We start from the raw sequence: 14,939 nt of genomic DNA, 5'->3' as shown, positions 1-14,939 counted from the left end.
ATACATTCCCTGAGGTTTATAGATGTCCCTAGATACCAAAAACATGCAAATGAACCTTGTAGAAGTGGAGAAATCTTCCATTTACCTAGGTATGTACTTTTGTAATTTTCTGAAAATATGGCTAGGGCTTACACAGGCTACTGGTTATATGCAGGGAAACATGCATCTTGGTGTTTACATTTATCTTCATTTGAATTGCAGTGGATTCAGCTGCTCCATCTTGCGTTGATGGAGTATATTTTCCCAAGTTCCTGCACTTAACACCCAGAAATGGGGAGCAACTCCATGCTGAAGTCAACCAGGAGGTGGAGATAAGAGTCAAAGCACAAGCTACAAACGCAATGTAAGGGAAATAGGGAGGTGTAGTGGTTACGTTATTGCTGTTTCTGGCCGGTCCACCATCTTAAAAACGCAATGTAATTCCCCATTGACCATTTCTAAATCGTCTCGTTTAAAACAAATAAAGCATTACTATTTGCATGGTGTACCTTTCTGTGCGTATTCATCCACAATCTAAGGATAAGGATAAGGGTATCTTTTATTAATCCCTCACGGGGAAATTCCAGTGACATACACATACAGCTCATCGTCTCATTAACAACATCATATCACAATCATAAATTTTTTACAGTAACAATGGCACACCATAAATTCAAACAGGCATGTACATTTGTTGACACATGTCGACTACAGAATGCCTGAGACACCATATGCGATTGTCGGCTGCAGCAACACCGGGGTGTTGTTGTGCCAGGCGGGAGGGAGGGAGGAGAGATTGTCCAGAAACCACAGTTGCAGCAACGGGAGGGGCGGGGATTTATGACACTAACTACAATGCCGTCAGCTGGGGGATAGGACTTTGGTGATGAGACAGTCTTAGGCTCCCCCCCTCCAGCACGCGTACTAGTCGGCTGCCGTCACCATCACGTGGGATAGGCGCCGGGCGTACACGCGGGAGGGGGGATTGGGTATAGGGATTGGGGGTGGGCGGGGCCGCTTGCCACTCTTATCTGCCAGAGGGCCTTCGACTCCAGCAGCTCCCTGGTTCGACCTTGGTCCAGGAATTTGTTTTGGCTGAACTGGCAACATTTCTCCCAGCCACGTCACTTTAAATTTGATTTGAGTAGAGTGAAATATAACTCTATTGATTTGAGTGGAGTGAGTTTTAACAACTCCGTCCAAATGACTGAATGCATTAGTCCAAGTGTCCAAGTGTCTTAATCAGTTCATTTTGGTAGGTCCGCGGTAAACAGATCCAAAATCTTCTTATTGCAGTCCAAAAGCTTCGATAATCCAAAAATGACCACGTCTTTAAGTTGGTAGCCCGATTATGATGTCCCAAGAGGCAGAGAGGGTTAGCCTTATTCTGCTTCTTGACGAAAATAAGCAATCCACTGATTAGATCCATTTCGAGTTGATTTGAGTATAGTCCGGCAACCGGCACGAAGCACAGAGCTTCATGGAGCAGTAGAGGCGGCAGTAGGAATGGCCTTGAGGAGCCTGGGGAGAGGAGAGAAATGCGACTGTCTCTGGGAAGGGCTGGGAAGGAAGGATCTCATCTATAGCTCAACATGAAAATATTCGCAATTAATCGTAAAAACAAATTTTTTCTTTTTCACCACTTTTTTAAGCTCTTTTTAGTCCTATTTTAGCTATTTTTTATCCCTGTGTACTTGTCCATCTTGTTTTTAACAACTAATAAGTGTATGTTATGTATGTTATGTATAAACTGTTTTTTAATTGCTGTTTTTAAATTGCTGTTATGCTGTTAATGCTGTAAAGGACACCTGAATCTCCCCTCGGGGATAAATAAAGGTTTTCAATTCAATTCAATTCAATTCAATGTAGGCAAATATCTGCATTTAGAAAGCCAGATATACAAAAAAGTCAGTGATTATAATAAAATCGGGACATGTTTGTTTCATCTTTGTATACAGAGTATATGATGTCCTCATCAGTGGACCTCTTAACATCACCAAGCACAGGACCACACATGATGAGTATGTTATCAGATGGACTCCTGTTCAAGAGGACCTGGGAGACCATTTCCCCATTTGCTTTGTCGCTCAGTCAGTAACTGGGTGAGCATTATATTTATTTTCTTCCAAGAAAGATGCAGCATCCCCACATTTTAGTCAAGTCAAGTCAAGTCAAGAGTTTTAATTGTCACGGCATACAAGTATACAATGAAATGCGGGTGGTCTTTCCCGCAACGATGTGCAATACAGTGTTACAACATATAATAGAATCCAATAAAAAACAACATTGTGCAATAAACAGGTAACAGGTAACATGGTGTGACATCTCGGTATCTGTACATAGTTATTTACAGAGCATATAGGACATGCTAGGTAGCTTTGGTAGTGCAATACACTGTTCCTGTTATTCTAATTTAAAGTGGCCTTTCCTTTTGGCCATAAGTGTGCAGCATTGGTGTGTGCCCGCTCATGTTAAAGTGTTAAGTGGCTGCTAGTGTGTGAGCGTGCACAGCGTGCGTGTCGTGTGTGTGTTCATTTGTGCTTGTGTGTGGATAGTTCAGTGTTCTGTGGCACTCAATGTTCATTGTTCAGGGCTCTGATGGCCTGGGGGAAGAAGCTGAGCCTAAGCCGCTCTGTCCTAGTAGCTGGGGTTTAGAAGTGTGTGTGAGAGAGTCTAAACTGTGTGAGTCGTTGGCAAACTGATTCTCCAGCTTGGGGTTGTACTGTGACCTGGCAGTGATGATGACACAGTTGAACTTACGTTTGGTTTGGTGATATTCATCCCCACGGCCGGACTGGGGAAATAATTCATACCGGGAGATATAGCGCGAAATATAGCCCCAGTCAAGCCACTTTTTAAGCGGGGGGTCCCCCACCAGGACATTTTTAGTTACAAAGACTTAATTTCCTGCATTCTGGTGAATTTTAGTGCATGTGAATCACAAACTAATGAGCCAACAATTGCTTAGTACAATGTACTGTTATGAAACTCAAATAAAACTGTTGTTACAGTTAACCCTCTCCACCTATTCAAATACCATATTCATACCATTGAGCAAGAGCACAATACCATATTCAGTTTACTGATGCACTACCCATCAATTGTTAAATAGCCCTTTACACAAACATTAAATAACAGACCTTTCATTACAATACTATAATAACAGTAGCCACTGCCAGAATAGTGACACATGTATCGCACAACGAAGACAGAAGATTGCATTGTCTCAATAATTTTAACTATAAAATGAGCTCAAAGTATGAGCTCACTGACTGAAATTTCCAACAAAAAGCATCAATTGTCAAATAATATTGATCACATTAACTAGAAAGATGTTTTTGAGGAAATTAGAAAGGGAACAACAACTTAACCCTTGTGTCTGATCAGATTCTTGGATTTTCATAAATTGTTTATTCAACTTCAGCCCGATCATAACCACCACATATTGTTTTTTGTAATGTCAGATTTAACAACTCCTTTCAGAAAAGTGGGAGTATTTCATTTTTAATCTGAAGTTGAATAAAATATTTATGGAAAAGAAAGTGGGAAATTATTTTAACATATAATCTTTTTATGGCGTTTTTCAATTTAGTCCCCCTTTAGTTTTCAGACACAAGGGGTAAATTATTTGTTTCTTGGCAGATTTAACATTGGGCTTTTGTTTTGACAGGGGAGATGATGCATTGCATGGTAACGTTAGCTAGCTAACATCCACATGTTTATTTTTATCACTGACTAACCTGCTGGTTCCTTGACCTTGGTGCAAGAAAACATTTGATAAATGTTGCCGGATTTAGCAGCATCTGCTGTAAGGTCCTTTCTTTTTCTTTGTTTTATCCCTCTCTCCTCCACCCTTTCTCTTTCTTCCACTGTCCATCTTGACATCAACGTTAATTGACTTTCGCTCTACTGTATCTCTCCCGAGTCCCTCACTACCTGGCTCACTGCCTGGCTGTTATTCTGCAGAAAGCCATCTGCCATTCCATTCGCCGCCTCCGCTGTCAATCAGTTGTATTGCCTGGTCCCGCCTCCACCAATCACAAGCGGCAGCACGGCTCCATTTGTGTGTGTGTGTGAGCCCCGAGAGGGAGAGAGTCAAGAGAGATAGTTCTCCAACTCTGTCGCAGACAGTGAAATCCTGGTTGTTCCCCACCCATCTAGGCTATCTAACTATCGCGCCGCCACAACTAGAAACAATGGCAAAAGTTTTTTTTTTTTTAATATAATAATTATTTGTTTTGTATCTGTGCAGGCCAGGCCACCGGGAAAACTCCCGGTGCTCCCGATGGCCAGTCCGGGCCTGTTCATCCCCACCCTTTCCTTGAGCTCCTTGATGTTCTTCAGGACCCTGAGCTCCTCAGTATTTCCTCCAGACATTTAACACTAGCACAGCCGACAAGGGGTCACATGACTAAATGTATCCTCATCACTCGGTCGAGCTCCAGCTCTGTCACTCAATGACTTTTCCTAAAAGTACCAGTTTTATCTGGCACGGTTTCTGAAATTTCAAAATGACTTCAGGAAAATGGAATTAGAACGTTATTTCAGCTATTTCTGCTGAGCGGCCACCTCCCTCCCTCCTTGACCCTCCCTCCCTCCCTTTCACTCTCTCCCTCCCTTTCTCTCTCTCCCTTTCTCTCCCCCCTCCCTTTCTCTCCCTCCCTCCCTCTCTCTCCGTCCCTCTCCCTCTCTCTCTCTCTCTCTCTCTCTCCCTCTCTCTATACCTCCCTCTCCCTCCTTCTCACTTCATCTCCCTCCCTCCCTTCGTCTCTCCCTCCCTCCCTCTCTCCCTCCCTCCCTCCCTCATTGACCGGCCCTCCCTTCTCTCCCTCCCATCTCCATTCTAAAGGCTGTCGGGTCTTCTGACCCGTTCCCGGCGGGAATTAGTGTCATTTTCTCCATGGCTGTGCTAGTGTTAAGAAGCATTAATGTCAAATTGCAATAATGCCCCTTCTGCCAATCTGCAATTTTTTTTGTAAATGCAAATAAATAAATAGGCCTTAACAATATGATTGTAGGGAATAGCTGTTCTTATTCAATCATATAAAAAAAGTTAAAAACACAAGGTTTATAATAGATGTATTTTCTAATGACTCAGGAACGGCGTGCCCAGTCCATCTCCAGCCAGTCACCACCACAGCTACAATCCCACAGTTTCTGCACAGTAAGTTACCTTCTTCTTTCTTTCTACATTGTGTATAGGAACATTTTTCAAATCAAATCAAATCAAATGTATTTGTAAGGCCCGACAACACATGTTAATGTCCCCATGGGCTGGATACGTCTTCTTTAAACAAGTCAAGAAGAAACATCACAATAAATCAAGAACAAAACAAAAACACTATAAAGTCAAATTTTTTTTTATAAATAAAATAAATGAATGCAACACTCCCAGACATACCCCACGCGAAGGTAAGGAAAAACTCACTAAAAGCTAGCAATAGGAAAAAATGCACCACAGGCAATTTGGAGGAGAGACACTTTAGAAGGGCCGTTCAAGGGGGGATCTCCCTTCTTAGATGTCGGTGATAGTAGTGTTGCTATAAAACAGGTGAAACAGTTGGTAAGCATGCACTCATACAGATGCAGCACTCAAAAATCAAACCAATTCTGCTGCTTGTGTGCTGCTTGTGTGCTGCTTGTGTGCTGCTTGTGTGCTGCTTGTGTGCTGCTTGTGCCACTTAAGTCTAGCACTCAGGTGTTAATTTTCGGGGGCTGGTGGCTGGGTCTAAACGTGAACAAAGGGAGGGTACTTAACTTAAGTGCTTCCCCAGGGAGGGGGTCAGTGGCTACTGCCCTCAGACCCCCAAGATAATTTGTATATGGGCAGTCTGACTTGGGGTACTGACCATATATTAGTGTTGCAATCAGGGCTTGATATTGGCACCTGCCCACCCGCCAGATGCGGGTAGAATTCCCCTGTGGCGTGTACCTCTGTCATTCTACCCGCCCCAGTGGCTAGTGGCTTAAAGGTCTGTGTGTATGTGTGTGTGTGTATGTGTGTGTGTTCATGTGTGTGTGTTTAGTGTCTTTTTCCCCGTGGCCATGTGCGTTCTAAAAATAAAAATAAATCTCTGCCTTTTTATTGGCTATAACACGTTCATTATGCAAAGACCAGCCCTGATCTGCCTCTGATTGGCTCTGATCATCACCCCTGATGCTGAATGACGGAATAAACAAAAAAAACAGGTGGTGAAACCTGAAACCTCTCTTCAAAGTTATTTTCACACTGAGTCGCGCCGTCGTTCATTTATGGACCCGTTTTCTGCCAATCAAGCTGGCAGGCTCGTTGAACACAGCTGCCTACAACCTCCACAAGTCTCTGTAAGTAAGCTAGCTAATGGCTAATGCTACACTACTGGCAAGTATTTTCATATCTTAACCAGCGTTGCAACTTGCAAGACGCTTATAATGAAACGTTCCAACGGCGACATTGTTCATCAATTGATTCAACCTAGAACCTATGCGCGCTCTCTCCCCCCCCCCCCCTCTCTCTCTCTCTCTCTCTCTCTCTCTCTCTCTCTCTCTCTCTCTCTCTGTCTCTGTCTCTGTCTCTGTCTCTGTCTCTGTCTCTGTCTCTCTCTCTGTCTCTGTCTCTCTGTCTCTCTCTCTGTCTCTCTGTCTCTCTCTCTGTCTCTCTCTCTGTCTCTCTCTCTGTCTCTCTCTCTGTCTCTCTCTCTCTCTCTCTCTCTGATTGATTGATTGATTGATTGAAAACTGTATTAACAGATTGCAGAATGGGTACAATACAGTACGGCTCAATACATACAATTGTTAAGGGGATGCAGACCAGAGAAAGACTTTCGTCTTATTTACATCAGGGTCCCCCATTTTCAATTCATTATAACATATGACACACACGACATACAGATAGACAGTACTGCTACATCTATACATTTATGACATACCAGATTTGCAATACAGTACTGTTTGTGATACAAAAAGTGTCCAGAAAAGAGTGTATACATTTGACGTAGAAACTGTACATTGGAGGAGGTCTCTCATTCATCACGGTGGTGAAAAAAGTTAGTCTGGAGCCCATTTTCACATGTCCATTTTAATAATCACATTATTACCATTGTTGGGTTATGATCGGCGTGTGTGGGGATTTTTGGCTGGTGAAAATGCTGAGTGGCTAGTGACTTTGGAAAACCACTAGCCACAGTGGCTAGTGAGCCAAAAAGTTAATGTCAAGCCCTGGTTGCAATGCATGATAAGTAAAGAGTGAAAAAAGCTAAGGAATCGGATGGAGCTGGGACATTTGGGACGAATACAAATTTAAGATGAAAATCTCCCCAGCCTGTGGGAGGCAGTGGAGGTGTGAAATAGGAGTCACAAAATCACAGCAGGAGAGGCAGGAGAGGAGCGGGAGATGAGCAGGAGAGGAGCAGCAGATGCGCAGGAGAGGTTTGATTTTTGAGTGCTGCATCTGTATGTGTTTCTCTGAATACTGTCTCTGTAGGCAAGTTGGGAGTGTATTATAGATGTTTGTATGAGTTGGAGGATCATACTGGTAAGAAAGTGGTTATTATGTAGTGCAGTGGTTCTCAACATGGATCCAGGGACCCCCAGGCAACCTTGAGGGGGTTCTAGGGGGTGCCCATTAAACATTCTGATTTCACTATTATTTAGTTGCCTAGAAGTCAACTTGATGAGAGTGTATAAAGAATGACTATTCAGATAGTTATCCCTCCACTGTCCTTAACTACAATATGATAGGATAGTTATGGGGAAACTATTTTATTGATCATTTCTAACAATAACCATCTTCTCAGATGGGGGTCCCTGAGAGAAATTTGTATTAAATGGGGTCGTACTGTAATGCATATCAATTTGAGGTTTGCGAACCGTCTCAACAGTTGAGAGCTACTGATGTAGTGAATAGCCTGGCAAGCTGCTAGCAATCTCAAATAGCCATGGAGAGGTCATGGTTAAAGTGGTAATTCTTTATTTTTTATTTAACCTTTATTTTAACCAGGAAGTCCCATTGAGATACAAGATCTGTTAGCAATCTCAAATTGCCATGATGAGGTCATGGTTAAAGTGGTAATCTGCTAGCAATCTCAAATAACCATGATGAGGTCAGTTTTAAAATAGTATAGATATCTGCAATATCCACATTTGGCAACATCTATTGGTGATAATCAGTGTTGGGACTAACTCGTTACAAACTTAAAAGTAACGTGTTACAGTAACGCCATTACTTTTGGCAGTAACTAACTAGTACTCTAACGCATAACTTTTTTAATTCAGTAACTCAATTACTGTTACTAAATGACGTGACTGTGTTATTTTTATGTAGATTGGCGAGTGGTAGCGAGCTGCAGCACAGTCCTGACTCCTGTGTCACATGCAGAGACACGTTGTGGGCATGTTTGTGTTTACTCTAGTCTAGACTGTCATGGCGGCGCCCACTAAGTCGAGTTTTTACACATGGAGATATTCTCACTATTTCTCTTTTGTCGAGCACAAAGAAAAGAACGTTTTAGTTAAATGTAAATTGTGACTTGGCTCAAAGATCCTATCTACTGCCCAAAACAGCCATTCAAATCTGTTGAAGCACCAGGAGAAAGAACATGCTTCAACGAAGCTAGTAGCTGAGTCTGACGCTAAAGACCCGGACTCATCCCACTCATACAAAAAATGGAAAATTAGCTAAAGAAAAGGTTTGAGGGGCTGGACTACATCTCGACCACCGTAGACATTTGGTCCGTCCACAACAAAGGCTTCCTCGGGATAACATCTCACTGGATAAACCCCACTACTTTACAATGTCAGAAAGCTGCATTGGCCTGTAAAAGGATAAAGGGTAGGCACACGTACAATGTCATTGCTGGTGAGATTGACCACATTCAAGCGATTGAAATAATGTTGTTTTAGTTTTTTAAGTAACTAAAAAGTTACTTTTCACACTAACACATTACTTTTTGGTGTAAGTAATCAGTGAAGTAACTGAGTTACTTTTGAAATTAAGTAACTATTAATGGTAACTACTATTTTTCAGTAACTTGCACAACACTGGTTATAATCGATTCATGGTAAAACGTGACATAAAACGTATATCCCTTCCTGTGTGCCAGATGATTTTCCTGGGAATGTCCACCCAGTGTTTGTAATAGCAGAGGACAACAAATGTAAAAAAAAAGAAAAAAATAAAATGACTAAAAGACATTTTATTTATATAAAAAGTATTAATATATGAATCAATAGATAAGAGTTGAAGTTGTGAATTTAGTCAAAATCAATTCAGTACATTTTTACAGAAAAACAGAAAGTACAATAAACCTTGACCACATCTTAAGACTGTGGAAGAATTTAACCGGAGCTAAGAATGTATGAAGTAAACTATCTTCATTTATACCTATATCTAAGTTCTGTGATCGTATAGTCTTTTACCCTTCTCCTCGGCATTGTTTGGTATTTCAGATGTTCGGTTCAATTAAGGAAAGAAGCGGACGAGGTGGTCTGAATAAAACAAACTGGTGTGTTTATTTCTATTTCTTAATAAACCACAGCTTATGAATCAAACAAGTACATCGTCTCTTTGGTGTGGCAGGTCTGTCCATGATCTGATCAGCTAGGGCCGATCCAAGCTTTCTTCTCCGGTGATTGTATTGTTGTCTCTCTGGTTTCCCATGACAACACGCGGCCTCTTTTTGTGGTGGTCGCCAAGGCTACCTTGCTTTCGGATCCTCAGCGGGTTGGGAGCGCTTGGTTTCGTCTACTCTCGGTGGCAGGATCTCCTGCTGCGAGGCGATCGTCTATCATCGGGTGTCTCCGTGGCTCTGTGGGTGTCCGGCTCGGCTCTCGAGGTCTCCAGGCCGGTCTCTCAGTCCATCTCCAGGTCCGTGTCACAGTCTCTCTCCAGGATCCTTCTCTCCGCCTGTGTGTGTCTCGCTCTCCCGGATCCTCTCTGTCCCCTCGCCTGCCCTTTTTAATGAGATAGAAAAAGACCTCTCCCCTGCCTGTCTAGTGACGTCACTCCCACAATCGGGCTTCCCCATTGGCCAAATTCCTTCTAGTAGGAACTTGTCTGTTAGTGACACGTCCTGACACGTCAGCCTTGGTCTGCTGACACAACATTTTCACAATAGAATCTGCCGGGCTGTTTTAGCAGTTAGTGGTTACCTTATTAGGGAATCCGTTCAATGAGTAACACCTCCTCATGTTTCTTGTGACACAATGTTTACACAGTCTAGATTGGAGAAACAGACTGGCTCTCGATGCCCAGATAATAACCCATATACGTCCTTCATTAGAATACTTTGTTTCTTGATTAACCCTTGACCAATACTGTATAGTTTTATCTTCTAGCATTAAGAGTTTTTATTCCTTATTGTGACTACCGTTATCCTAATAGTTTTAAGTTATGCCCATATTGTAACTCATGTAATTGTCTATTTAATGTTACATCCTACTGTTTGTATTGTCTATTCTAAAGTAATCTGTAATCTAGGTTGTAGCTCTATTTTGATCACTAAGTATTTGGTTCACTTATTATCAACTTTTCTGGTTTTGCTAAACCTATTATCTAATGTAATTTTGTACGACAGATAACTTTTTAGTACATTATTGATTTGCACTGTTTTAACTGGTGGCATGCTACTTGGATGTGTAAGGGAGATTCCAACCGTCGGTGTCATATCTCTGACCTCTGGACCTTAGTCAGCAGCTGCAGTTGTAACCTGGAAATTGCTTTAGCTTAGTGTCACCTTTGATCTCAACTGTTATTTTCAGTTTGTCTTCCTGTTCTTCAAAGATAATTATCTCCTTCCTCCGTCTGTTATTACCAAATAGGTTCGCCCGGTGGGGGAAAATGGGTCCTTTTTGAGTAAGCATTTGTTTCCTCTGTAGCTAAAGTACATACCTCGTTCCTGCCCTATCTTAATATAGCCTGGAGGGGTCCGTTTATGACCTTATTGACCTTTGCCATCTGGTCGGGGGAGTCACTGTCTCAACCTCTTACAACCAACATGGTGTTTTCCTGCTCCTTCTTGCAAATCAGCATTTTGTCTTATCATTTGGTACATTTTTTGTTGTTTTATTTAGATAAATTCACGACAATCCACCCTTAGTGGGTTTTATAACCCACTATATAGCACCAATGTTCTAAATTAAACATTAAAATTATAATTATAATTTTTGCTAATATTTTCTAAAATTTCAAAAAAATCCAAAATTTACACAAATCGAACTACCAAACCCATTTTCATCTGTACAGTTACAAAATTCATCATTTCACCTACCTTTTCTTCTTTGCACAGTTATACACATTATCAGTTATTAATACGACATCCAGTTCTAGGTCCGTTTCTTTATACAAAAAGAACATCGTAACATTCTCAGCTTATTTCAATTATGACTATACATTATCCATGTAATTAGCTTCAATGTGTCTGTTTTGTGTAATTGACTCTGCAAGAAAAGATTAATACATCATACCAATAAAAGATTAACACTCTAAACATCGAGGGAAATTCAAACAAGCAAACATAAATCATTTCTTCTCCTTGAAAAGACCACTGAGGCCTCAATTATTCTTCACTTTCCTCCCTGTCATTTATCCCTATTCCAACCTCCTGAGGTCTTTACTACTAACTCGTTTTGACCGTTTTTCTTCTTGTTGTATTTTGTGCTAACCACAGCCTCTTCTTTGTTGTATGCAGTTTTTGGTACTGCTCCGATTTTCCACAGAAGGAAACGATTTTCCCTCTGTCTAGTTTCAAGTTTCTTTAATAGTTGTCATACAGAAGTACAGAATACTTTCATACAAAATGCTTCTTACTGTTACGCTCCAGAGACTGTGCTAGACAAGATAGTATCAAATAACATAGTATAGCATGTAATTTAGAAGAAGAAAATGAGGTCACAGTGTTCGGTATAGACATATGTACAATGTTCTGAGTTACCATATAATATACAATACTATGCAGTGTACTAATGTACAGTACTATATAGTGCAAAGCAGAAATGGGATGAGGTACAATTTAGGTACAATTTACAGTAAGGTGTACGAGTTGTAGTGCAATCCTTCATCAATAAATATAAAGTGTGGGGAGTGGGTGCTACAGTGTGTTTGTTTAAAGTGGGTGTGTGCTATAAAGTGTGTGGAGTGGGTGCTACAGTGTGTCTGTTTAAAGTGAGTGTGTGCGTGTGGATGTGTGTGCTATGTGCGTTTGGTGGTTGTTGTTGTGTAGTGTTCATTGTTCGTTTAGCAGTCTGATGGCCTGGGGATAGAAGCTTCTTCTGAGTCTTTCTGTGCTCGCCTTGAGACTCCGGTATCGCTTGCCTGACCGCAGCAGTTCAAAGAGGCAGTTGTTCGGGTGACTGGAGTCTTTAATGATTCTCTTAGCCTTGCCCTTGCAACGCTTGTTGTAAATGTTCTGGAGGGTGGGGAGCCCCCCTCCAATTGTGCGTTCGGCTGAACGTGTCACTCTTTGTAGTCTGCTTCGGTCTTGTGCAGTGCTATTCCCAAACCAGGAGGTGATGTTGCCAGTCAAGATGCTCTCTATTGTACATAAGTAGAAGTTCTTAAGGATCTTCTGACTGACTTGGAACTTCCTTAGGCGCCTGAGGAAGTAGAGGCGTTGTCGTGCCTTCTTCACAACACTGTCAATGTGTGTGGTCCATGTCAAGTCCTCGGATATGTAGGCTCCGAGGTACTTAAAGCTGTTGACTCTCTCAACCGGTGCCCCGTCGATGCTGAGGGGGCTGTAGTCCTTGACCCCCGACCTCCTGAAGTCCACAATCATCTCCTTTGTTTTGCTGACGTTCAGGGAGAGGCTGTTTTCCTGGCACCATCCCGCCAGGACCTTGACCTCTTCCAGGTAGGCCCTCTCGTCGTTGGCAGAGATCAGGCCCACCACCACTGTGTCGTCAGCAAATTTGATGATTGTATTGCTACTCCGCTGAGCCACACAGTCGTGTGTGTACAGGGAGTAGAGGAGGGGACTCAGAACACAGCCCTGGGGGGCCCCTATGTTGAGGGTGATGGATGAGGAGGTGCAGTTGCCTGCTCTCACCACCTGGGGTCTGCCAGTCAGGAAGTCCAAGACCCACTGGCAGAGGTCATAGTTCAAGCCCAGGTCCCTGAGCTTGGCTATGAGTATGGAGGGGACTATGGTATTGAATGCCGAGCTGTAGTCGATGAATAGCATTCTCACATAGTTCCCCTGCCTCTTGTCCAGGTGTGATGCTGCTGTGTGCAGCACATGGGCTATGGCGTCCTCCGTGGACCTGTTGGGGCGGTATGCAAATTGCAGGGGGTCCATGTTGATGGGGAGGGAGGAGCAGATGTAGCCCTTTACTAGCTTCTCAAAGCACTTCATGGCTATGGAGGTGAGAGCTACAGGGCGGTAGTCGTTGAGGCAAGCAGGCTTGGAGTTTTAGTGCTTTTTGCATTTTGGATTGTTATTTACAAACACACAATAGATTGGAAACTTTTATTTTCGCAGATACATCTCTACTGTTCTGCATTTTGACAATACATTTTTCTCCAAATTAATTATCTATATTTTTCACGGCTTCTTAAGTTAGCATTCAATCAAATCACCTTTGTCTCATTTCTTTTTGTGCTGTACTATTTTACTAGATCAAATATCTCAAGTTCAACACAATACTACCTCCACCCTTGAAAGTGGAATAACCATTATTTCACTATCAATACCTCGTTTCCAGACAGCTCCTCGGTCCGCACAGCCAGCTCTAGACGAGGCCAATCACCAACAGAACCTATGTGCATGGCAACAAACCACAGTCCCTTTAAACACACATCCCACACACTCCGCCAGCCTTCAACAAGCCGGTGCAGAGCCACCCATAAGTCAATCATCAAATTCACATGTCTGCACCCTACATGAACACTATTTGGCCAATGGCGACCAAAAACCTACAGAGCTTACCTATAGACAGAGAAACACGTTTCCCCAACACTCACCATATCCCAAAACGTGACACAACCCCCCAGACTCTACATCTGGACTCTTAATGAGCGGAAAACAAACCATGAACCAGCTCCCGTCCATTCACAGTTTCCAGCTCATTTTATCAGACATCCTACCAGTCTCGCTGTGTCACCACCACCTGCTATCCCTGACCGGCGAGAGATCCCTCCCAGCCAGCCAGTTCCTAAAAAAAAATAGTGTCAAACAAAAACAAAGAAAATTGCAAATAAACAAAAATCGTGAGTGCCCTCATGCTACACACCCATCCAACAGAATCAAACTATCATCTAGAGGCATAAATACCCCCGCAAAAACTAAGACAGCAAAATTAAAATCCAAAAAGAAATAAAATAAGTAATGAAATAATAATGTTGTGTTTTTTTTTTTTTTTAAGTCTCCTTGACCACCCTTGGATCAAGTATGTAATCACCACTATAAATGGTCCTTTGTTTTTAACTCTGTCTAATATTAAATGTTCCATTGTTCCTGTTTAAAACCATCATTTTTGTTAGTACGATTAGCCCATGCAATTTCCAGTTACTTCATCCCATCTACAGCCCCAACTTTCCCTTGTTAGTCTTCCAAACCGTTTTAGTAACTCGCACACCTAATCAAACCTTCTAACCTTATCTATGTGCCTTCGTCTCTATTTTTATTCTAATCAGTCGCATTTTCCATTTTAATTTATCAATAACTCCATTTTCTCTAGCATTTTCAGCTTTATTTTCGTGCATTCCCGCTCCGCTCTTAATCAACCTATGACCTATGCAGACACAACCTATTTACACTCCTTCTGAGAATGACCCAACATTCTGCAAGTCCAGCAGGTCTATTTTCTGATGAACTCATGCTGTCCGTTGGACCCTCGCCGTCTATTGGACCCTTGCCGAGCCCGCCACCCTTTGTCACATGACCGAGCGAGATGGCCGATCTCCCCACAATGCCAGCACACAGTTGACGCCGGCCATCCAGGCGGTCCCAGTTTACCACGACCCCAGCAGTCTCTCGGCTGGCATC

The 14,939-nt window shown here is 42.4% G+C and overlaps 1 protein-coding gene across 1 annotated transcript in view; it reads left to right on the top strand.

Annotated features, from left to right (window-relative positions):
• Nucleotides 1-289: 289 nt before the first annotated feature.
• Nucleotides 290-14,939, top strand: part of LOC311237218 (oncoprotein-induced transcript 3 protein-like) — a gene marked incomplete at its 3' end in the record, with an annotated part of 41,326 nt that continues 26,676 nt past the window's right edge. The window contains exons 1-3 of the mRNA XM_084325025.1: nucleotides 290-343; nucleotides 1,938-2,081; nucleotides 5,078-5,143. The remainder of the gene's footprint in view (nucleotides 344-1,937; nucleotides 2,082-5,077; nucleotides 5,144-14,939) is intronic.

This window comes from Notolepis coatsorum (assembly GCF_963971535.1).
Source record: "Notolepis coatsorum genome assembly, chromosome: 11".
In the NCBI taxonomy this organism is placed as follows: Eukaryota; Metazoa; Chordata; class Actinopteri; order Aulopiformes; family Paralepididae; genus Notolepis; species Notolepis coatsorum.
The sequence above is the reverse complement of the archived record's forward strand: the minus strand, read 5'-3'. Positions and strand labels throughout refer to the sequence as shown.